This window comes from Vidua chalybeata, chromosome 4, assembly GCF_026979565.1.
Source record: "Vidua chalybeata isolate OUT-0048 chromosome 4, bVidCha1 merged haplotype, whole genome shotgun sequence".
NCBI classification, from domain to species: Eukaryota; Metazoa; Chordata; class Aves; order Passeriformes; family Viduidae; genus Vidua; species Vidua chalybeata.
This window is the reverse complement of record NC_071533.1, coordinates 68,957,792-68,982,085: the sequence shown is the minus strand read 5'-3', so window position 1 is coordinate 68,982,085 and position 24,294 is coordinate 68,957,792. Positions and strand designations below refer to the sequence as shown.

The window sequence follows — 24,294 nt, the reverse complement described above, 5'->3', positions numbered from 1 at the left end:
TGGTGTCACCTCCAAACTCAATAAGCATATTCCATGTGCTATCACCCAGGTCATTAATGATGGTATAAAACATAGATGGACCCAGGAAAAAACCTTTCTGTGCCATTTCTAAGTGAATTGCTGTAGGTAAAAAGCTTATTATATAGCATGGATAATTATATTATGTTAATGAAACTGTGTAAAGAAGGAAGCATCTGCCTCAAACAGTGGTGATGGAAGAGCATGCCCACACCAAGATTTCCTTTTCTCCTCTCAATTTTTGCCTGAGTTGAAGTTACCTGGCTGTGCCTCGGTGCCATCTGAGGCTCACGAGCTGTACATAGGAAGAACAAAATAGATTTTCTCCTCTTCTAGAGCTGAGCTGAGTCCTGTAACGAGAAGGAAAGAGTGTTTAGGTAACATGCATAAGCAGTGCAATGCATATTTCATTCCTCTGCCTGCCCAGAAAGTCTGTAGGGTATGAATAAACTCTGTAATTTAAATAAGGAAATTTGCAAGAACTCACAATAAAAGGGATTTTCTTCATCTTTACTCTGATCCCACAGGTGCCCACACAACTGCAGCTCCCATCTCCACCATTTCATTGTGTAACAGCCTTTCCTACAGAGCTCAAGAATTGTAAGCATTCACTTAAATGCACAAATCACTTTGTGCTGAATTATGGATTTTCCTAAATGTTATTTTAATATGAAATAAGATTCTGCTATTTTAAATAAATACACCTTCTCATGTCTAGCTGTAGAGCTTCTGTGAGAAGACTTACTACATTAATCTATTCTGTCTCTATGAGCTCAGAGTAACATTTGAATTACTGATTACCTGCATTATGTGTAAAAATTGATGGAGCTGGACAGCTGTGCCCCCGAGGACTCTCAAAGCATTAACTATTGCAGTGAAGGCCTGGAATATATTATGTGCATTAACTTGCAGGTATATTTGCCTGCCTTTAACTTCAGTTTTTCATCCCTGTTAGTCAGTGACCATCTCACATGCAGAATACATTCAACGAGGTGACCTTTTGACACCTTTGGTTTTCTGAGCTGAAATAAAACTCCTGTTATTTTTTTTTCATAGTGTTATTCTCCTGGGAATATACCCAAAGAGGTTTGCTTTGGTTTGGTTAGCTGGGATGGTTTTTTACAAGCCCACACACACACACAATAAATGACAAGTTGATAGGATTTTTTTTATTATCTAAACTGTGTTTTCATGAAACTTTGGCTTATGTGAAATGATCTATTATAATATTTCTTGCAGTTTATTTGACACCTGTCCAATACTCTAGGCACTTCCAGCTATCTAAAGTATAGCTGAAGATTCCAGTGCAATAGTATTTTTGCAACTCCAGTATTTTTCTTTGTGACATTTATCTTCAAAACCTGCATGAAATATTCCTGCTTATAAATAGAGAAGGTAAACAGAGGCTAAAAAGAGCAAACACCACACAGGATTCCTATGCTGAAGCAGAGATTTTGTGCTTCAGAAGTCATAAACTGACACCGTGGGCATCCAAACCTTTTCTTCTGTGTCTTGTTGCACAAAACATCCTGCTCAGCTCACCCCCACACAGAAATTTGGTTTTCATGCCCACGAAGTCGTAATACCTTAGTGAGGCATGGAAAGAAAAAAGAGCAGCTTGTCCAGAGCTGGCTTTTTCTTTTGTATTTCTCATTCCTTTATTTGTATCCCAGGTTTTGTTTTGTGTAACCTGCCTCTCTGAAGGGGTTCACTGTCACACATGGGCTGATGTCACCCGGGCTCTCAGGTGGCCCTTGTTGTAGATGCCAGTGAGCCCAATGGGAAGAATGCTGATGTCTGACTCCAGTTCAGAAGGCTGAATGATTTCTTTATTATAATTATGCTATAATACATAATATACTACATAAAAGAGGATACTAAAAACTACATGCTACTTTCTCTAACTGTCATATCTAACTCCCTCACAACTCATGACCCTCTCTTGAGAGTCCAGACACAGGTGGGTTGGATTGGCCATCAGGCCCAAATAATCCACCATGATCCAACCAAGGGATCACTCCAGGTAAACAATTCTCCAAACACATTCCACATAGGAAAAACAAGGAACAGAAATAGAAATTGTTTTCTCTTTCATTTCTTTCTGTGCACCTTTATGAAAAATCCTGAGAGAGAGAGAGAAATGTGCTTGCCACAGCCCCTGTCCCCAGCCCTTGGTGAACCAGATAAGTTGTGCTGTATTCCAGGCAGATATTCCCACTATGGGGTCTGGAAAGGGCTGGCAGCAGGTGAATTCAGAGCTATTCTGCTCCATCATTTTGACACCACAGCCTTAAAATCTCTGTGGAAATATTCTGCTGAATCATGTTACATTTTTAAATGCTCTATATAATATGAAATTACCCTCAGTGCAGCTTCAAATCTCATGTCCTTTATTGAATGCTTAGGGGATTTTTTTTTCCCGGTGGTAAAATCTATTATCTCTCTTGGTAATTATGATCTTCTCATTTTATCTGGCTGCTACTCCTTCCTGCAGGACATGAGTCCTGCTTTGGTTTGGGGGGTTGCAGCAGGAGATGGCCACATGCCAATGGCCACACAGGCTGGTGGTGGTATTTTTTCTGCACCTGAGCATCAGCTGTGCAGAAGCATTTGCAGAAGAAATCCCAAGTGCAGATCCCAATCCTAATGCCTTTGGGATCTGTGTATCCCTTGAAACACTTAATGCAGAGTGTGTCTCATTTTGTCTCATGAATTAGAGGAGTGAATGTTTGTAATATAATCTTTAGAAATATTTTGTTTGCCTGGACCCACCTGTGTCACAGACACGGGGAAAGCTTGGCTGGGAGGAGGTTTAGGCACCACCACCTCCCAAAGAGCCATTTTACCCTGCAGATTAATGTGGTTTTGGGCATGAGCTTCCTTCCTTGTGAGTTACACATTCCCCCCTCAATATTTGCTCCCTAAGCTCCCTGTTCCTTGTCTCATATTTTGGTTCCCAAAGCCGGCCAGATTATTTGGCCAGAATGGAATCTCAGAGTGGCACTGGACAAGGTTTTACTGGACTTTCAATTTTAAGGCAGGAACCACTGACAGCTTTTGCAACCCTTTCTCCTCTCCTGTGAATCTCAGATATTTGTGTGGCCAGAAAAGCTGAATTGGTCAAGGCACTTTGGCTCTTGGTGAGGGGCTGGGTTAAAGGATGGCTTATAAATGGAGAGCCAGGAATTACAGCTGGATTTGAAAGGCAGGGAAGTACCGGCTGTGAATTTGTGAGGTTGAAATGGTGAGTAGTGAGAGAGGAGAGAAAATAGGGGCAGAACTGACTCAGAAGGATTTAAAGCAGATATGGAAAAATACAATATTAGAAAAAAAGCAGGGGGAAAACCCCATAAATTTACAGATACTGATATTGTGAGGAAGTTTCAAGTATTTGATGGAACTGGTAGAAATGTTAATTTTAGAGACAGAAGTTATGCAAATATATATGCCCAGTGATCTAATATTTAGAATCTTGGGAGAAAAATGTGCCCAGTACAACTGGTGCTGGTTCCTCAAGGTCTGCTGAAGCTGTCAGCAGGTCTGAACAGTTCTGCAGTCTGTTACAGACATACAAAGACCACATTCATTGGTTTTACTCACAGCAGAGAGGAATTCAACATATGGGTGATATAGTTTAACCTGCTTAGCATATGGAGAAAACACTATAATGCAAATTTCCTGCTACCTTGGTACATTGCCTAATAATTTAGAATAGTTGAGTGTGCAATTAAAATTAAAATCTGTGAACATAAAGATGCTCAGTAGCCTTGGAGTAAGGAAAAAATGGGGGTAGTTACAGTGACAAAGTCTAATAGTGGAAATTTAAAATGACATTTAAATTGAATTCTTGCCTGTGTTTGTAAGTGTGGCAGTGGTTAATGGGGTTTTGATCAGTGCAATATGGTTTCCTGATATCAGCACAGACCGGAAATTTGTTCACAGTGCATTAGCAAAAGGTTCCTGTGTGTGCTGGGGGTGTCCCTTCGTCACCAGCACTCGATTTAAATGGGACAAATGAGTTAAAGATGGGTCTGTAGACACAGAAAGCCTGGCTGAAAGTCCATTTCTGTTCCTCGTGAGAAGCTTCACAGCGCTGATGCTGATTCAGGGCTTCTCTTGGAGCACCCCAGAGCTCAGGAGAGGTTCAGACAAGCGGAAAAGGTCACAAAATGCCCCAAAGAAATTGCTCTGCATCGTGTGATCTATAGGGGAAATCAGGAAGATGCAGCGTTTTTGTTGTTGTTCTTTTCTTCCCTCTCCAGAAATTTACCCTACATTTCTTCTTTGAACAGATGTCTGCAGAAAGTGTGTGGGAAATTTCCAGGAAAGTCTCATGCACTTGAATTTTATTATGTTTTTCAAGTACAATAATGATTTCAGAGATGACTGGTGCTATTATTTCATTTAGTTTGCAACATTTTGTGTTTCAGTTCCTTTTATTGAGTTTGAACAAATACAATTAGCTGCCATACTTATCACTGTGCTAAATCACTGATTACAAAAGAATTTCAATTTTTTAATATTTTTCTAGGCTTGTGAAATGCTCCCTTTTGTTGTTTCTTTTTTTTTTTTTTTTTTTTTAACTTTTCCTGATTTGATTTTCATGTGTCTCTGTGAGGGCACAACATTCAATCCCACTGTTCAAAATAAGCCTTTGTGTTGATCCTGTATGACAGGAGAGAGTGAAGGCTGAAAAGTCAATTGGTCCAAAAATTTGGGGCAGCATTGAAGTAAAGAAATGGAAGCAACGAGGCAAAGGAGAGCATTTAAGTGGGATATTTTGAGGGGCTGCATTTCCAGCTTAACAAACCAGGAGGTGTCTCCGTGGCACGGGCTCTTCAGGTGCCTCAAGTCCAGAAATTATTTCATGGGTGAATGAGGATGACTTGGGTGAAGCAGGAGGCAAAGAAAACGTATTGACCCATGGGTGTATCTCAGCCCAGGGAACAAAAACAGTGTTCTGGAAGCAGAGCAGATTCCTGAGCACACACAGGTGTCCTGCAGAGTACTGACAGCCTGTCAGAGGAAACCTGGGTTATTTAGTGGGTGTATGGAAAGAGGGAAAAGAAAGGAACGCCAAAAGAATTGTGACCCTCTTGTAAGAAAACAACATGAGCCCAGGCAGACAATTTGAGATTGTTTAAATAGACAGAAATTCAGCAATAAACATCAGAACTGCCACATAGAGGAGCAAACCTTGAACCTGTGGCCAAGAAAAAGTAGAAAAAATGTAGGAATCTACAAGCTAGAGAGACAAAGGACTGAACCCTACAGCCTGAAAGGATCCTCTGTGACAATATCATTCCCAGTCTGCCCTTTCCCACTGCAATACCCATTCCAATCAGACTCCTTGCCTTGGGAGCTGGGAGTTAGAGGATGCTGACCCTGATGGAGGGAGCTGAGTTTCATTCTGGAGGCGTGTCTCTGTGCTTATACATATGCATAGGGATTTGCATGTGTTTGTGGAACATAAAATAAAAGTTGGGTGGCGTTTGCAGCCTTCGCTGAAGTGATACAGGGGGAGTAGGTGGCAACTGCCCCAGAACGGGGAAGGGCTTTGATGATGAAGTAGGAGGATGGTAAATATCATTTCTGTTTTGTTGCTGTAGCTAGCTCTTCTGTTTCCATACCACCAAACATTTCAGTTCTAAGTTCCCGTATCTTCGTTTCACACAAAATGTTCCCGATTTTGTTTTAATAAAGGAAACTTCTAACTGGGCATGCATGGAGATATTGGAAGCACAGTATCTTAAGACATAAAAAAAAAGAAAAAAATAAAATATAAAAATGCCTTTTTATAATAAATGTTTTATTTTAAGCAGCATTCTTTTGGATTTATGTGTCTATTTCAAACTCTTCATATTGCCATTATTGTCTCTACGGATTTTATCTTTATTAAGTTCAGTACTGTGGGCTAATGCCACCTGGAAGGGATATAAAGAGGGGAATCATCTCGCCAGGGCTCTCAAAGAAGAATTTTGAAACGATAGCAAATGTCCAAATTTGTTTAAATTGCCCTACTATATTTATAAAGTGCATTCTAGGAATCACTAGAGGGTTTATTTCTCTTCCACTGGTTTGCTAGTTCAATGCAAGTCCTGTAAATGGATCAAATAAAAAGTATTTTATAGATAGTCTATAGTGGCCATAGAACATTTATCAATGCAAGCTGGTTGAAGCATCGTTTAGCTGTAGGAATGCTCTCTGGTGCTATAGTAATTGACATTTAAATAAAGACTTTGGTGGAAAAATGTTTAGGTTATTGGCTTTTCAAAAATAAATATTTGTGGATCATATTTACAAAACAGAGTATTTCACCCTCTGTTTTTGAAGCAGTAAACCGTTCTGTTCATTTTCTATGCATTCTTTCGAAAAGATTATTGTATTTAAATGCTGGTTTTACAGTGCTCAATTCAATACAAGGCATCACTTTAAAAAAGTAAAGTTTTTACTGTGTGTATCAGTGCAGGATACACAAAGTTGCAGTTTTTATTTACAGTTCAGGTGGAGTCTTGCCTTTTGTTTGGAGGTGAGAGGTCAGATCTGAGCCCAAATTCCCATTCCAATTCACTGAACTCCCCAGCTGACCCAGCACTGTTGTGCATCTTTTCCCAGCAGAGCTAAGCCAGGATCTCAAAGCATAGAGTGGGAGAATGGGAGAATGCAGAGACAAAATCTGGGACATTTCCAGAAATATAAATCTTGTTTCTTAGACTGGTGAATTAATTCTCATTGTGGTAATACCAAGGGCAGGTTTTGAGTAGTTTCAATTACTCTGCTTACAAAAAAAAAACAAAGCATACTGAATGAAAAATACACTTCAGAATCTAAATGAATCATAGAATAGACCTTTAAAAATCATCTGCTCCAGTCCCTCTGCTGTGAGTCAGGAAATCTTTCACTAGATCAAACCTCTGTCCAGCCTGACCTTGAATGGGGCCTGTCCAGAGATGGGGCATCCAACCTCAAAATGTGGCCTTTGAAATTCCCAAAATACTCAAGAAAATAAAAAAAAAAAAAATCTCTGAGTTTATGTATTTATTTCAGTATAACGTCTGTGGCATAAAAAGGCCCATAAAATCCATGTAGTGTTGAGCAACACAAAAAGCAAAAGGAGAATTTGTTTTATATTCCTTCTATGAGGTGGTTTTTTTGGGTTTTTTTGTTTAGTTGGGTTTTTTTTGGGTTTTCTTGGTGTGTTGTTGTTGTTTCAGGTTTTTTTTTACTAAAAACTGTGCTGTGTAAAATAGTTTGTGCTCTCTTTCAGTGACCTCTGAAGTCAGTGAGCTTTGCCACTAAACATCATAAACTTCTTGTGAGGCGCAGGAGATTAGATATGATCATGATTTCTAGTCCAGGAAACTGAAAATTGGTCTATATTCATGAATATGCTGTATAATAGGGTGTTATAAATCCAGCTGGGTTACTAGGATTTATTACAGAAGAGAAGAATCGTGGTCATAATTAACTCACTAGATTCAAGGTTTACAGAAATAACCAATTCTAGTAATGGTTGTCTTTTCTTATAAGAAAAAAAATATCAACAGTGATACCAAAACTAGTTAAGTCAATATAATTCAAAAGTCAATTTAAGTCATGAGCAATGAGGATACAAAGCCAAAAATTTTTGTAAAATTCGGTATTCAGAAGAAAATATTTTTTCCACATCAGTTTTTGCTGTTCTAAATAATTTTTCTGGGTACAGGGGATGTGTTTTGAGATTTGATTTTATTTCTGATTGTGCTACTCTGATTTGCTTGATAATAAATTAAACTGGTTTCTCCCAGTTGAGTCTCTTTTGGCCATGACAGGAACTGGTGAGGGATCACTCCCTGTCCTAATCTTGACCTTATCCTGCCCAGCTGAGGAGGGCAGTGACATGAAAGAAAAAATGGCAGTTGAATTAAGATATTTAACACAGTGCATAATATTGGGCCCTGTCCTTCTTAGCATTGAAAATATTAATGATACCAATCTAGAAAACATGAGTATTTTGATGTATTTTGATGATTTGATGGTAAAACATGGTGTTTTGGAATTACAAAAGCATTACATACGCACAAATGCATAAATATGTGTCACCCAGCTTTCTGTCTTGATAAAATTTGAAGTTATGTGGTATTTTGGAAATAGCTTTCAGAGGCAACAATTCATTCTTCTGCACATTGTTGCAATTTGTTTCTGATGTCAAAAACACGTTTTTGTAGAGCAGAGTGATATTAGAAGGAGAGAATTTCACTAGGAGATGCTATTTGTTGTAATAAACTACTCTGAAGTTCATCAGTCAAAGTGAGTGCTGGCGTAGGCAATCGTTCTACCAGCCTCATTTTGTTTTTAAAAAAGCATTCTTTACCAGAATTTCTACTCTTTAGCTATATTAAATGATTGATGGGCACTCTTCTCTTGATTTAGCAAGTCATCTAAGAAAAGAAATTTCATTTTTGAGTTTAAAAGTATCTACAAATGTGTACACAGAGTTGTGCACTTAAGGCAATTATTTTTTTAAAGACGTAGATCTCTGTCTAAAGAGAAGCTGATGAAATATTAACTTTGTAAACTCATTCTGTTTGTTTTGCATGAGCATGTGAGATTAAACAGGCTCACCAGAGACATTTATCTGTACCTTGTCTGACATGGTGGATTTGAGGTTGTCCACTCCCTGTCCATGTCCAGCAGGAATGAAGCCATCAGGGAATGTGACAAAGTGGCCTTTCCTGATAACTTTGTGTCATTTCCCTACATCACAGGGAAGCTTCCTAAATGACTTGTCATTTTACCTCTAAATACAGGCTAACCCCACCTAACAATTACTGTATTTGGAAGTATGCACATTTATAAAATAATTTCAAACATTAAACTAAATTATTGAATTATAAAAATCAATTATTAAACTAATTAAAGAATAAAGTATTAAAAATCAAAAATAATAATGTGCAATTCCCAAATTTTATTCAAATTAAGTGTTCTGTCCATTCCCCTCCTGATGCCAGAGAACAAGCTATGAGCACACAGATATCTCAGCAGAGCTCACTTGATCTGTTTAGAGTCCTGTTCTGCATCATTTCCAACTGCTGTGCAACACTGACTTGTTAAACACTTTCCTGTGGCCAGCCCTAGTCAACCCATCTGTGTTCTGTGAAGTTCTTCTGAAGGTCAAACCTCAAAGATAGTTTCAGGACCGATGCCAGAATGAGTTTACACTCTGTAGATGCACTTTTGCTCTTTATTTTAGGCAAACACTGAATGGCTCTGAGTGTTCAGAAGTCACAGCCCTGCAAAGTATAATTTGGATATCCATCTGATATTCAATCTCGGGAAATAACCCTTTCTGATCTTTTTGCAATGAATCTTTTATGTGCATGAACAAAAGAAAGCAAAAGGTTGCATTGCATGTTGTTGAAACAGATTATTAAGGAAAAATATTATGGAAAAATAATCCTGCTTGTCAGCTATTAAACCTGAACTAGAATTCTCTTATTTAATCTCTGCAATCTCTTGATTTTGATCTGGAACTGAATTTCATATGAATGCTGCATAAATTTTTAATGTCTGTGTAATTATTCTTTAAATAGACAGCAGTATTTAGCCAGGTCATTACAACCAATTTTTGTCACCTTTTGTCTTGGGGAAGGCTCCTCTTTGATTTTCGCATTTTTTCTTTTCCTCAATCCTTGCAACTTTTAATAATAGTTGTTAAAAAAAATTAAAAAAAAAACCAAAACAATAAAACCCCCAGCCTTTTCTTCTTGCAGCCTGTTGTTATGCATCTAGGTGTTAATTAATGGCAAGAATCCCCTCTGTTCTCTCAGAAGCAAGATGGGTATTTTCCTACTCCATGCTGTGGGGTAATTTTTCAATTAAAATGACCTTCTTTTACAATTGGTTTCAGGACTGAGGGGCAAAATGGGTGTGTGGATGACATGACTGAAGGACAAACTTAATGCAAGCAGTGTCCAGCATTGTTCCAAAATCAAATCTTCCCTGAGGCGCATCCCTCGCCACTCACAGAAATGCTGATCTTTGACATAGGAAAACACAACTCCATCCTGCATTCTTTAAATGAGGAATATCACCCAAATGCATTCATAATTTACTGAGTTTGTAGTGGTGAACATGGCGGTGCTGGGTGAACTGTTGGACTCAATTTTAGAGGTCTTTTCCAACCTTAACCATTCTGGATTTCCTGACAGCTCATGAACCTCTAGAAATTCTCCTCGAAACCTTAGCACAGTACAAATAGTGGAGCACAGCAGAGTTTCACAGGTTGAGTCTTTACACTTCTTTCCCACATACAAAATCATTAGAAACTAAAGTTTTCATTCCTGTGATTGCTCCTGCAAGATAAAAAAAAAAAAAAAGGAGGAAAAAAAAAGACTGTTCACTTTATACTGGAGAGGTAATATGCATCATGGCACTACTTTGAGATGAGATACTTCCTACCCATTTCACACTTTAGAAATAATTACTTAACACAGAGCAGCCCATTTTATTCACAGTAACTTCTTCTCAGTAATTTACTCAGTGGTTTTGAAGTGAAAAGCATCATGTGGTGTGGAAAGCCGCAGAGCTTCTCCTGCTGAGCTTTAGTTTGTTTTTTTTTTTTTTCTTTTTTTAAAATTTCTTTAGGTGTTTGATCATCATGGAATTGACTCACCCTTAACACTAATTGCCATACTGAAGAAAATTTCACTAAAATGTGGTCTATTAGATACCAGGACTGGGAATTAGAAGTAGAGTCAAATTCCTGTAGACTGTGGATTCAGTTGTTCTCCTCGTGGTACACATCACGACCAAGTGGAACGTGCAGTAGTTCCCCAATTGTTCTTGTTTTAGTGAAATCATTCATTTTTATAGTAAGCATTTATTCAATTATAATATCAAAGATAATGACAGTGAGGTTATAGGTTGCGGCATGTAAGAATAGAGTAACAAATAGGAAATGTGGAATGCTGCATTGTATTAGTACAGAAATTGATATTGAAGGCACAGAAGGGCCAAATTGCTGAATTACTGGAATAATACTAATTAAAATGCTGGATATCCTTATATATTAAAAATAAGATTGACTTGTAACATCAAGTTTTTCGTGAGGGAAAGGATCAAACCAGATGTAGTGGTCAGTCAGCACTTTTACCACGTGCAATTAGTTTTGTCATTAAAAGGGGTTCCAAACAGCTGCAGATGTCTGTGGCAGTGCATGATTTGCACTGAGACTTGCAAACAACCCTGTTTGTCTTGATACAAACCATTACCCATTCCTCAGGGAAAAATCTCCTGCGGAGAGCAACTCAGTACAACCCTAGATCTGGAGTTCACCTCCAAAGCCAATCTGATTGCTAATGGAAGGCATATCCAGGGTAATTTAAGAATTTCAATTCCACAGACTTTCAGTCCTTTTAAAAATGTACACATGTGTCTCATTGGATGAATTTTCAGAAGGATCTGGATGACTTACACGGATATAAATAACTTTGGAGCTGACAAACCAAATCCAAGCCTGTTTTAATGTTCTTTGGATGGCTGGTCTTCCTCTGGCACCTCTGAAGTCTCGTTCGTTTCATTTATGAACATCAGAGTGAAGGTGGTGCCAATTAGCATCTGTTTCAAATTTATTTCAGGTCTTGCACTGGAACCACAGGTTTCAGTCTGCTGTGATTCCATTTAACATTCCTTAACATTTTTTCCACTTCATTTCTTACAAGAAGTCTTTGTGGCAATCTACCAAAAGAACTAAGTTGCTTTTAACCCCTTCTGAGGTATTTTCAGGGTTTTAGTAGTTCCAGGATGAAGGTATGGCAAGGAAATTTGGAAAAATAGGATAACTTTGTAATTGTCACTATTTTAAAGGGCAGAGTATCAACTTTGCATTGGCTTTGCATGTTGCATATTCACTTTCTTCCTTTCCCATTAACTGTGAGATGGGCTCCAGTGGCACTTTCCTCGGGAATTTCAATGCCATCATTACCAACGGGGCAGAGTTAACTCATCACACTGCACAGTCATAGTAATAACTCTTTTTGGAGGCATTTATGTGCTCTGCAGAGCTATTCATTCAATTACCCTGTGGACCAGGTAGGGATGATCAAATTAATTACTATCTCATGAATATAGAAGATAAAGGGCCAAATCCAATTAAAGACCTCAGAGTCTCTGAGCTCAGAATTACAAGATGATAATTTTAAGTGATTTTAACATAGGGGCACCTAGACCTGGGCTATGCATTGTGGCTCTTAAAAAAAGTGAAGTCACTTCATTCCAGGAGATTCACAGTGCTGAGTAAAGTCCAGGCTCCCATCTCTTCTGGATCTTAAAAATCCAATTAGGTCTGGAAGGGGAAGACCTTTTCAGTTCTGTCCTCAAGACATGCATTGATAAGGGTTTAAAATTTAAAAATAAATATATTCTAACACACATAGAGGTTATTCTACCTCCTCTATTTTAATTTTAATGGTTGAGGATCACGTAGGGCTTCAGTCTACTTTCCCATCATGGGGGTTCACAAATCCTTTTTTTCTTAACACCTCTGAACTGGGCACTTTTTTACCTGTTCCAGTGAAACTGAGCTGTGGTGCAGATTGGGGTGAAAGAGTCAGAGGGACTCCAGGCACAGTGCCCACCCCAGCATATCCCACCTGGGGACTCCAGGCAGGGATTTATTTCAGGGCAGGTTTGCATTCATTTGTCCTTTGGAATCTACCAAATTTGCAGCCCTGCCTTCAGCTGGAGAAGGCATCATCCCTGCCCTTCCCTGCTCCCATTTCACTCACTTAATCCAAGTCATCTGCTTGAGGAATCAAAAAAAATATATCTTTTATTCAATGGAAATTTGGAGTGTCCATGAAAAATGAATGCTCCAATCATTCAGTGGAAATAATAGCAAAACTCCTGCTGACTTGAGAGGGAGCACAGAGAGGCTTTGTAAATGCACCAGTTATCACTTCAATAAAGGTCTCTATGTATTTAATTTTATTCTACTAACAAAACAAAAGTCAAAAATATTTCTGATATCTACAAGAGGAAATAAGGCCTCTAATCAGTCTGTAGAAGTAAAGCATTATTTTATGCCTAATTAGTTTGTAATAGCATTTCCAAAAGGTTTCTTTTCTGTAAAAAAGACTGTTGATGAAAATGTCACAGAGTTATTTTCAACAGGCTTTTGCTGCAGATATCCCACATGGACATTCTGTTATTTTGTGCTGGCTTTTACACTAATGCCCTGTAATTGTGTTTCACTTCCTCTGATTAAACTGACAAGTAATTTGAATGGGTATCACTTAACACATTGATCTGAGGCAGTGGCAGGAATAGACCATGGCTTTGCTCTGTGAAAATAGAGCTGGTCCTTTGCTCTTGAACTCTTTTGGATGTCGGGTTGGAGTTTAAAAATTCCTTTTTTTTTCTTTTTAATTTTATTTTCTTTTATTTCATCCCAGTTGCCTCACAGTTGTGATGTCCTACAAAGGGGGAAAGAAGCCTGTACTCCAAGTGAAAGCTTAATTACCATAATGAGGATTGAGTTATTTTCTTTTGCTCTGTCTCCATTCATTCCAAACAGGAGCTGAAGTTATGGTGCATGTGCAATTAAAGCTCACACTCATGGTTTGCTTGAAGGTGGGGTTTTCACAGGAGAGTGCCAGAGTGAAAACCCTTCTTGCCAGGCACATGTCACTGCCCTCAGAGGGTCTGAAACATCCCCAGGTAATTGTGGAGGCTGCACAGCAGGTGCCAAATGGGGTCCAGCACTGGAAAGCAGCAGTGCTTTCACTGGATGCAAGAAACATCACCCAAAATTGTGTCAAATATTGTCTCACTGTGTGCTGTAATAAAGTGTTCAGAGGAAGTTGGATTATTAAAGAGAATGAACAGAGAAAAACCCCTCTCTGGTTGGTCTGGAGTAAACTGGCAAGATAAGGGGGAAAAAAGCTAACAATTAATTGGATAATACATTTAGTTACTACTCTGTTATAAGTGGAAATATTGAGTTGACATTGACTTTCAGCTGCCTGCCTTGATGATAACATTTTTGATTGGACATAAACAACACTTGTTTCCTCATGGATCACCCAAGGAATATAAGCACAGTGCAATTAAAAAGAAAGAAATGCAGATGTAATAGTCAATACACATCTCATCCAGAGGTCTATTGCATAGTGACAGATGCAGCCAACCAGTTGAAATCCTATTTTTCAGTGATATTTGTTAATCAAAGCACTGTAAGTGCAGCCAAAACAGTTCTGTGCTTCCAGGACACAGACAGGTGACATTTGGGAGTCAATTTCTGTGTAATACTTATCATTGTGCCCTGAACAGTAATTCTGCACCTAAATAGAAAAGCAGAGCTGGAGCTTCAATATGTTCATGAGAAATGTTCATTTTATACCTGTAAATGTGAATGCTTTGATGAACCTCCAGTGGTCACTTCATTTGCAGAGGTGCTTGTTTGGTTAAGAAGCTTCTTTGCTGAAAAAAAAAATGCTTAAAAGTCCATGCTGTCGAAGCCAACATTACAGACAAATGCTGTTGGCAAATGGAGATAATAAATCTTAAATATCTAAACAAACAAAGAAGCCTTTGCTTGTAATCAAGCAGTGTTACATGGTTCTACTATTCCTTCAAGGGAGAGAGCTGGAAAATACTGAAAGGATGTTTTCAAGGAATGCTGAGATGTCTCAGGAAGTCTTGCATTTAATTCCTGTGGCTCCTAATACACTCTTTAGTCTAAAACCAACCAGGAAGAGAAAAGCTACAGGTGCTGTTTAAAAGTGAATAAAACATAAAACTGACAGAAATACCAGACATGGATATCACCTCCACTAAGAGCTCTGACAAGTATTTCCACTAATCTGTGACAGGCACATAACAAAGATTCAGTCAATATATTTCAGAGTTTAGATGTGTGAAGTATTGTTCATCACATGTTGTGAGACGTTCTCTACTTCTCTACCCCTCTTTTTTTTTTTAGTTGCCTGTATTGCATCAACTTTTTCACCAACAGAATTTTAACAGAAGGCACAAGGTTTTGTTAATAACTATATATGACTCAGGAACATTATTATGCTTAAAATAATAGAATAGACTTTTCTCAAAAGCTTGTATTTCAGTAGGTAAATTTTGTCATTTTTTTATTTGCATAGTCCTTCACTAAGGGCTTTGATATCTGAATGGAAAGAAAAAATTGTGTACTATCTCCTTTTTCTCATTATTTTAGATTAAAAGAAGGCATCCAGGAGCAAATTAAAAGCAGATTGCAATTTACAGCTGCAAAGCAGTTGGTGGTTAAATGAGGAGTTTGTAGTGGACCCTTTGCAAGTAGAAGTCTGTGAAGAAATTAGAATAATTTTGAATTCTGGAGTAAACATTTCTGACCTTCTAAATGGAAACATCTGCAAGATTTTGCTTAAATGATGAGTGGGGAGATTCTCAGCTGGTGTAAATTAGTGTGGCTTCAGTGAGGCTGATGTTTTTATAACAGTTTACATCATTCACATTTCTTTCCTCAAAAATTCTATTTTTTGTAAGCATTTAAGCGTAACAGCATCAATTTTCTGTACCAGCATCTTCTGAATAGAAATGTGCAGTTTCTTCTATGAAAACCCTGATGCTTTCCTCTTTGAGTAGGCATTGCAAAGGAAAAGATGTTCTTTAACTGCAAGAAATACTCCACCCGATTAAAATTCTAACACATATTGCTATAAAATCCCCCCTGAAACAGGAAGGAGTGAGGGGAAGCTTCACAGACATCAGCTCCCAAGGACAGGGGGACAGAAAGGAGGATGAGAAGTAGACTTGCATGCTAACACTCCTATCCCCTGCATTCCCAGAGATGGAAATCACATTACACACACGCTGCCAGATTTCTCCAGGTTGTATCAGAAATCCTCTCTCGGGGTATCAGTCTTGGCTCCTCCAGCTGCATTCCCTTGTTTCCCCCCCTTTATCAGCAAAATTCAGTTCCAAATTAGGGTGATGTTGCCATATGTCTGTTAGCTGATTAAAGAAATAAAGATATAACTGGAGGGGCTTTTTGGTTGTCTTCATTAAGTTGTGGTGTTTCTGTGACCCAGTTCCCTCATCTTTTCCTCACATGGCATTCCCAGTTCTTGGACCATCCTCCTGGCCCCTTTTTGGACTTTTTCAGCCTACCCACTTCTCTTTTGCCTATTTGAAAATATTAAACAATGTTGAGTCCAATATTGACCCCTGAGGATCAATATTGTCCCACTTGTGACAGGCTGCCAGCTTGGAAAGGACCTGAAAGTGTTAAGATTCAATGTTGAATCTAAATTATGAATTGTGTTTCTTTCAGACAGTGGGAAGAAGGTGGATTTTTTTAGGACCTCAAAATATCCCATCCTAGGAGGACAAGAATGTCTTGTGCAGAAGCTTGTAATGCTGTATTTCTTTTAATTCTCTGGAAGAAAATAATGCAAATCACACATTTGTCCAAAATACAATCTCCAGCCTGATCCTTAGGAGGGCTGGACACTCATTGCAGCTATTAAATAGGCATGTAAATCTCATGTAAATCAGTATTCTTTTAAGAATTAATCATCAAGTACTTCAAGCTCCCCTCCACTGTCAATGAAGAGAAGCAATCCCCTGTGATGATAAGTACTCTGTATTAAAATAAATATGCAAGACAGATGGGTGCTCTAAAAATGCCTGTCACTATATCTTGAATATAGAAGGAGCTAAAATAACTAGATTTGATTCAGTATTTCAGAATGGTAAAATGAAATGGGGTGGTCCTACCCTGAGCACTATCACTGCTTCCTGAAAATGACAGAGTGTGCAACATTGTAATCTGAATTTGATTAAATGGCACACCTCTTTAATGATGGCAGGATATTCTTGCCAGGGGGAAGAATTTAATATTGCTGCATGGCTTTCACCCCTTGTCAAAAAAAACCCTCCAAACAATGCATGTATTTTATGAGATGAAAAGTCAATGAGATTTGGAAGTTACACAAGCTTTGTCACTTAGGAAGGCCCCACCAGATGCCTTTTCTGAATTTTCAATGCCTCAGAATGCTGTAAAATCCAGTCTTGGCTAGTATGTAGAAAAGCAGGAATACGTCCTCACCACAGTGATGTTGGAAACCCTGTTCAAAAATACACAGAATTTCAGAACTATTCAGTGTATCCTCTACAAATGAAAAAAAAAAAAAAAAATCACCAAACCCAAAACATTGCTGCCTTCATTCTCAAGAGTGAAAAAGTTCTCCATTTCATGCAGCCTCTAATAATTTTAAATGTAAATTCTTCAGCCAGTTCTTTTTTTTTTTTTTTTTTTTTTTTTTTTTAAGCTTAGATGCCAGTACATGATTATGGGTAAATATCAGTCAATAATAGCAGCTGCCACCTGGGAACCAGTATGATCAAGCCCTAATCCTAACTGGTGTTTCAAATCCAACTGCTGCCACTGATGATGTTTCTGGAACTCTTTGGTTATTGCCAAAAGACAAGAAGTAGCTACAAAAGTGAATTATGCAAAACAAGAAAAATAATGAGACAAACCAAAATAAAATACTCCCCTACACACAAGTTTTCCCACTTTGGAGAGGTTAAAAGAAGAAACTGCACATGGCTGATATTAAACAAACCATTTAATTAATCAATTCACCACCTGAAGGCATTCAGATATTGTGGTGATGTGGCCTGCATTAAAAAACATTCATAAAATATAACAAGAGAATGTTCTTCAACCATTAATGGGTACAATTTTTATTATTTCTTTATTACATACTTAGTTTTAATTATGTACAGACCTAGATAAAACTTGCTTGGATGCAGGCCAAGGATAAGATTTGCACACCCCAGGTACTGATACTGTGTCCAGCTCATGGTTCATTTTAATTTTATTGACTTTATTTACTATCTGAGATTGCAAGGAGGTGGCTTCCCCGGGTTTCTCCATAGTTGTAATTATTCATGCTACCCTGGAACCAGATAGACTCGCTGGTCACAAGGTAATTAAACACTGCTGAGAGCAATTGTTTTATTTAAGGAGAACTTATAGCCTGTATCATACATTTATGAGCAGATTATTTAGTGAGTGGCATTCTAAAACTGAGCATTTCTGTGGAAGGAAGGGGCTGTAATTCAGTGTTCTGTTGCAAAGCAGCCACGTCCTGACCTAGATGGGATTTCTCTGCATCCACAGCAGGGTGGGCAGCAGGAAAGGGGGGATTCTGCCCCTCTGCCCCCTCAGGTGAGACCCCACCTGCAGAGCTGACCCAGTACAGGAGGGAGATGCTGGGTCAAGTCCAGAGGAGGCACCAGGATGATCAGAGGGATGGAGCAGCTCTGCTGGGGGAAAAGGCCGAGAGATTTGGGATTGTTCACCCTGGAGAAGACAAAGTTTTGGGGTGACCTCATTGTGGCCTTCCAGTGCCTGAAGGGAACCTGCAGGGAAAAAGGAGAGAGAATATTTCCAAGTGATGGAGTGACAGGACATTGAGGAATGGCCTCACTCTGGCAGAGAGCAGGTTTAACCAGATATTAGGATGAAATTGTTCCCTGTGAGGGTGGGGAGGCCCTGGCACAGGGTGCCCAGAGAAGCTGGGGCTGCCCCTGGATCTCTGGAAGTGCCCAAGGCCAGGCTGAGATGGGGCTTGGAGCACCCTGGGCTGGTGGAAGGTGTCCCTGCCCATGGCAGGGGGAGTGGGATGAGATGGACTTTAATGTCCCCACCCAAACCATTCTGTGATTCCATTATTTCTGTCTTTTCCTTTCTCTGTGATGACTCAGCCTTTCTCCTTTGCAACCACATAAACAAAGCTCTAAAGACCTTACTACACAACCTTTTTTTGTACAAAATTATATTTTTTTTCTTTCTCCTGACTAAATAAATGAATTATTAAGAGGACATGGGAACGTACAAATTTTAGTTCCCCAGGAGGGGTTTCTATAGCAAAATTGAAGCTGGAGATTGGGTGACTGCAGAACCCCCAATGCAGTTCCTTAGAATAAATTCTAAAACCAAAATAATTTATATGGTTAAAAATACAATAAAATCACTGATCTGAGTACAACAGTAATTCACGTTCATACCACACTCCCAAGAGACTTCTTAACACTCAATCTTTCCTTAAACTTATTATTTTAAGAAGTCTTCTTCAGCTCATCTCTAGAGGAACCACACAGATTTTGTTAAACTTATTTTCCTGACCCATCTCCATAGAAAATTGCTGGAATTTTCAACTTCCAGTGAAATTTAGTCTCTACTTCTCCTGAAATATATTGTTTAGCCTTTTCCTGACCCAAAATAAATTGTCTTCTATCAGAAGGGGACGACGTATTGGTATGTTTAAACCTGGATTTCTGCTTAAAAGCACTGATGCAGCCAATGCCTGTTGTTCAAAATGTTTTTTTCTTTTAGTACTAAGCTTCTCTTCATCACTTTTAAAAGGGCTATTGAACATTGGCATAGTTTTAAAGGAGTGATGTTCAACATTTAAAATAAAATATTAGGACAGATACATTTTTGGGCAGCAATTTACGCCTTAATAAAACATTGTGATGTTGAAGTTCTGAATAACCTGTAAATAATGGAGCCCTCTACCTAGGGGATGATGAAAATATAAAAATAGATCAGTGTTTGGTAGCTTTTGGATCAATAGATAATCTTTCCAGCTGTCTCCTGGAGGCTAAATTACTTGAAACAGTAGTGAGGGTGTCTTGGACATGCAACACTTGATGTTTGAGGAGATTGAGCTCTGCCAGATATTTTGGCTTACATCTGGAGCAGCAGAGAAAAAAGAGGAATGTCTGAAAATGGTGGGTCCAAAACATCTTACATAGATTATTGTTATTAATATTGTTACTGTTTAATTGAAACCCTGAGCACCTAAATTATGAACTTTAAAGGAAAGTAGTGTTCTCTAACAATCACTCCTTTAGTTTTGATACACATTGGGGTTTTGTCTGTGACATTATTTTGTAGCCTGCAGCTGCCCCACTTTTTGTGTATTTCTTGGCACTCCATTCCCTTCTTTTATTGGTTACCATTGTCAGCATTGTTCATTTGGCATTTTTTTATAATAACATGCTCAAAGTATTGGCTTTGCTTCTCCAACATCTCTAAGTGATCCGAACTTTTCCATGCAAGGATATTAATTACAATAACACTTGTCTTTATCATAATGATTTTGCTAGTAATAATTTCATCTGTTTCATGGGCTGAAATTTGATCTCTGCAATTTCCTCATTATTGGTATCTGGAATTATTAAAAACCAACAACACAGTTCCACTCTGGAGCATCTTCTTTCAAGGTTGAACATATCTCATCTAAAATGCACTGAGTCTCTGGGCTGATTGGCCTGACTGTCTTTGTCTTGGTTCTGTGATATTCTCTAGGGTTAGAAAAATGTCCTGTTAAGTACCTCATGCTGATCAAAAGAGTTCTGTAATGAGCAAATCGTGGGATGTAAATGTCCTTAATAGTTGTGATACATATTTTGGGAGTTTAATATTTTACTCTAACAGTTTAAAGTGTAAAAAGGAAAAATGGAAGGAGAGGAAAAGGTCTTTGTAAAAAGGAAAACTAGTGCTATATCTTAGCAGAGATCTTTCTAGCATTCAGCAGATGCTGAACTTTCTCACCATCCTTAAGTGCATTTTGTTCTTATTTGATTTAATTTCCTAACCAAAGGAAGGTGAAATTCCCTATATAAACAAATGCAGTTTTACTTGTAAGACTTTTCAGACTTTGTTTGATATAAATGCCTGTGTTCTGTCTTTATTGTTCAGGTAACACTGTGGACACTGGTTGAGACTCTAGGCATTTTCTGAAGTAATAGTAGAACAGTCAGTACCTTGATTTCTCCCACTTACCAGACATGGATGTGTTGAGAAACTACACAACTTCTCATGTCAGGTGGCAAATCAGGCTTAAAAACACTTGAATATTATATTCAGGGAGCTGGATCTGACATTGAGTGACCTGGGGGGGGGAACTGCAGCCTTGAGGTAGAAATGCAGTGGAAGATCCTCTCCTGACCTGGGGGAGTCTGCAGCCAGCACAGCCCCTGGTCAGAGCCTGTGGGAATTAGCTCATCCTGAACTGAGAATAAATCAGATGGGCAGGGAAAAGCTCTAAGGAAATTAGAATGGAAGCAACTCAGACTGAGAAAATTGTTTGAAAATATCTCGAGTACAAGCAGTATGCAACTGCTGGTAATGGTCACAAGAAATCAGGGAATTGATTAATACATTCTCCTGTTGCAAAGTTCTCCTCATTACACTATGAATGGATGTAATTCTGTCCATAGGAACTTGAATACAGATATTTTGGCATTCAAGGAATTCTGTGCATTTCTCCTCCTCCTCTTAACCCAATGCCAGCAGCAATTTTTACTTCCTTTTCATCCCAAAGTATCTTTCTTCCCTTTGCAGAAAAAGATTAACAGAGAAATGGCAAATGGCTCAATACCAAGCTTTTTCTTTTTTTCAGGAAAGAAACCAATAAATTCCTTTCTATCCCTTCTAGGAATGAAGGCCAAAAATTTATCACAGAGCAACAATAAAATAAGAGTATTTAAGGACTTAAATAAATAAACTTTAATAAACTTATATTTTCAGCACAGAGCAGATGGTGTTTGACAGACCTGCCTGAAGCTATGTAACATCACATGCCATGCTAGTTATTTTTCAATAACGTGATTTACTAAACAAATTTCTTTGAAATCATATGGTAAAGAAGGGGGTTTGTATACAGAATAAATGGGGGTTTGTATACAGGCCATTTTATAAGTAACAGGTGAAGGTCAGTTAAAATTCCTGGATAAGTAAAAATGGTGCAGAATGGGAGACTTCAGGGGTATTTGTGTGAGTTAATAAAATACTGCCATTGAGAGAGCTCAACTGGATCTCTTGTTTTGGTTTAGTTTTCCAGCACATGCCATTTAGCATCTCAGGCAGCACTGAGGCACAATTTGGGCAATTGCACGCAGCAATGTGGAACAGGCTTTGCTCTGCTTTGGAGGGACAAGGGACTGGCCAGATGGATATGGACAGTTTGTGTTGTGTGGCCTAAGGGTCACAGAAGGGTTCCCAGTTGTTTTGTGTTTCACAATGGGATGTACCTTAAGGGCCACTGTTTATATAAATACTGTTTATTTAAAACTGGAGTCAAAAAGTTACTGGATGGATTTGAAGGGAAGCTTAGGCAGGGTGCTGGATTTAGGCTGCCATGGGCCTGCTCTCAGTGAGAGTTTCCACCTATGAGACACACCCAGATTAGGAACCTAAATTACAAACTTTGATGTCACTCTCAAAATTTCTACTTTTTTTTCCAATGCCCAGGAGCTATTTCCTCTAAATGGTGCAGTTCATCAAATGCTTAATTTATTTAGTGTCACTGTATCCCATAGCTGACTGCCCTGGAAGGATTCCCAAGTTCCTGCTCAAGGACAACTTTCTGACCCCTAAATGGGTGCCAAGCATTAATTGCTTGACCTCACCATGTTGGTGGTGAATACAAAATACATCTGCCCTGCATGAGAGAAGTGAAGAGGAATTGTGAACCACTTGTTTTATTTGAGACCTGCAAAATACCGTCCCTGTTTAGTCTTAAGTGTCTTGGTGTTTGCTCTTGGATTATTCACATTGCGTTAATACTCACAGGAATTTTAGCCTGTTTAGCAAATTATTCCCTGATTTTATTAAAATGAGGAAAGAAAAAGTGCCAAACAAAGGTTATCTTTGCCCTAAAAAAAAAAAAAAAAAAAAAAAGTCTTAGCATATCTTCTGTGGTTATGGATCTTCCTAAGCTGGTCCATTAAAGCTTAATAATGATAAGAAAGAGAAGAATTTGAAGAATATTAGATAAATTGAATTATTTGACAGGGAAAATAAAGCATCCAGAACATGAATGTCACCAAGGAAACCTGGTTCAGCAACGGCACAGCACACAGCTGGAATAATTTTCTTTTTTTCTAAGTTTTCTTAGACTATAACTCTGTAGTTTAACAAACTAGAACCTGGCTGAGACTGGCTCATCTGGCAGTCCCTGCTGTACTATTCCAACAGTCAGGAGAGGCTTCCTGAACCAAACTTTCCTGCCTCAGCTTTATTGTGAAATTTCAGCTTGAAAACCGGCCTTGATTGTGTGCACCTATGACACCTGCTGTCTTGAACAAAATACCAGGGACTGAATTTGGGACATCTAAACCCAAAAGCCTGTGCTGACATTGCTCAGGCTAAAGAGATGTGGTTCTTCAGCTGGGGACCAGAAGAACTCAGTCAAAAGGATGAACACAAGAAAAGTGAGATAAAAATATCAGCGGGTGACACAGATGCCTCCTCTTGTGTGATAGCAAATGCTTTCTCTCTCTGTTTTCTGGTGTCAATTTGTGTGATTAATTCCAGAATTTGTAATGGATCCTTTTTAGAAAACTTAAGAGGTAAATTTATGTTTTGTATTAAATTCTGGTGGCACTTGATATTGTTATGTTTGAATTTCTAAATAAAAAAAGGAGATGGGTTTTACAGATTTTTAAATGATCATAAAAGCTTTGGCCTCGTGTCATAATTAGAATTACAGGCAATAACAGAAAGCAGGCGTTCTCTGGAATGAATGCCTAAAGCAAAGACTGGAACAGAGGCCTCTTGCCAATGTAGGGCTGATAACAGTGCTGTACATGTGAGAGGGTATCATTGAAAGGGTTTTTAATCCCCATCCCACCCCAAAAGTGACTTCTCAATAGCTCCCAGAAACGTGTGCTATTATGCTCAGCTGGAGAGAGAAAATCGCTCTTAATCATATGCAAGGAACAATTCTAAATAGAAGCATTTGAAAACAGCCTTGGGAAGGAAAGAGTACTGCCAGAAAGAATGGAAGATCATTTTGATTCTTGATGAAAAGCTTTCAAACAGTGTTCAATGTGCAAAAGATGTGACAAATCTTTAGAGAAGTAGTTTTCTCTTAAGAGAAAGGTAATACAGCTAACGAAGTCACTTAATGCTTTTTGTGCCATTGAACCTGAAAACCATATTTTCCCCCCATTGGTTATGAGACACAAAAGGCTTTTTTCCCCCTTTTTAATCTTCGTGAGGAGTTTTGCTTTGAGACTTCCTGCAGGAAAGTGTTTTAAGTGGAATTCTTCTTTATACTGAACCTAATGTCTGCCAATATGATTCCTGTTACAGGCATAGGGACCATTTTCCTTCTGTCCTCAAGCTGTGTTGCTGCTTATTATCATGTTTAACATTCCCAGTGCTTGGCAGGATGGAGATTAGAAACTCTTAATATTCATTTTATAGTGAAAGGTCTT

General features: G+C 38.5%; 1 protein-coding gene across 18 annotated transcripts in view; it reads left to right on the top strand.

The window, feature by feature from the left end:
* The window catches only part of CTNNA2 (catenin alpha 2), a 459,487-nt gene that overhangs the window by 319,427 nt on the left and 115,766 nt on the right, over positions 1-24,294 (top strand). The window lies entirely within an intron of this gene.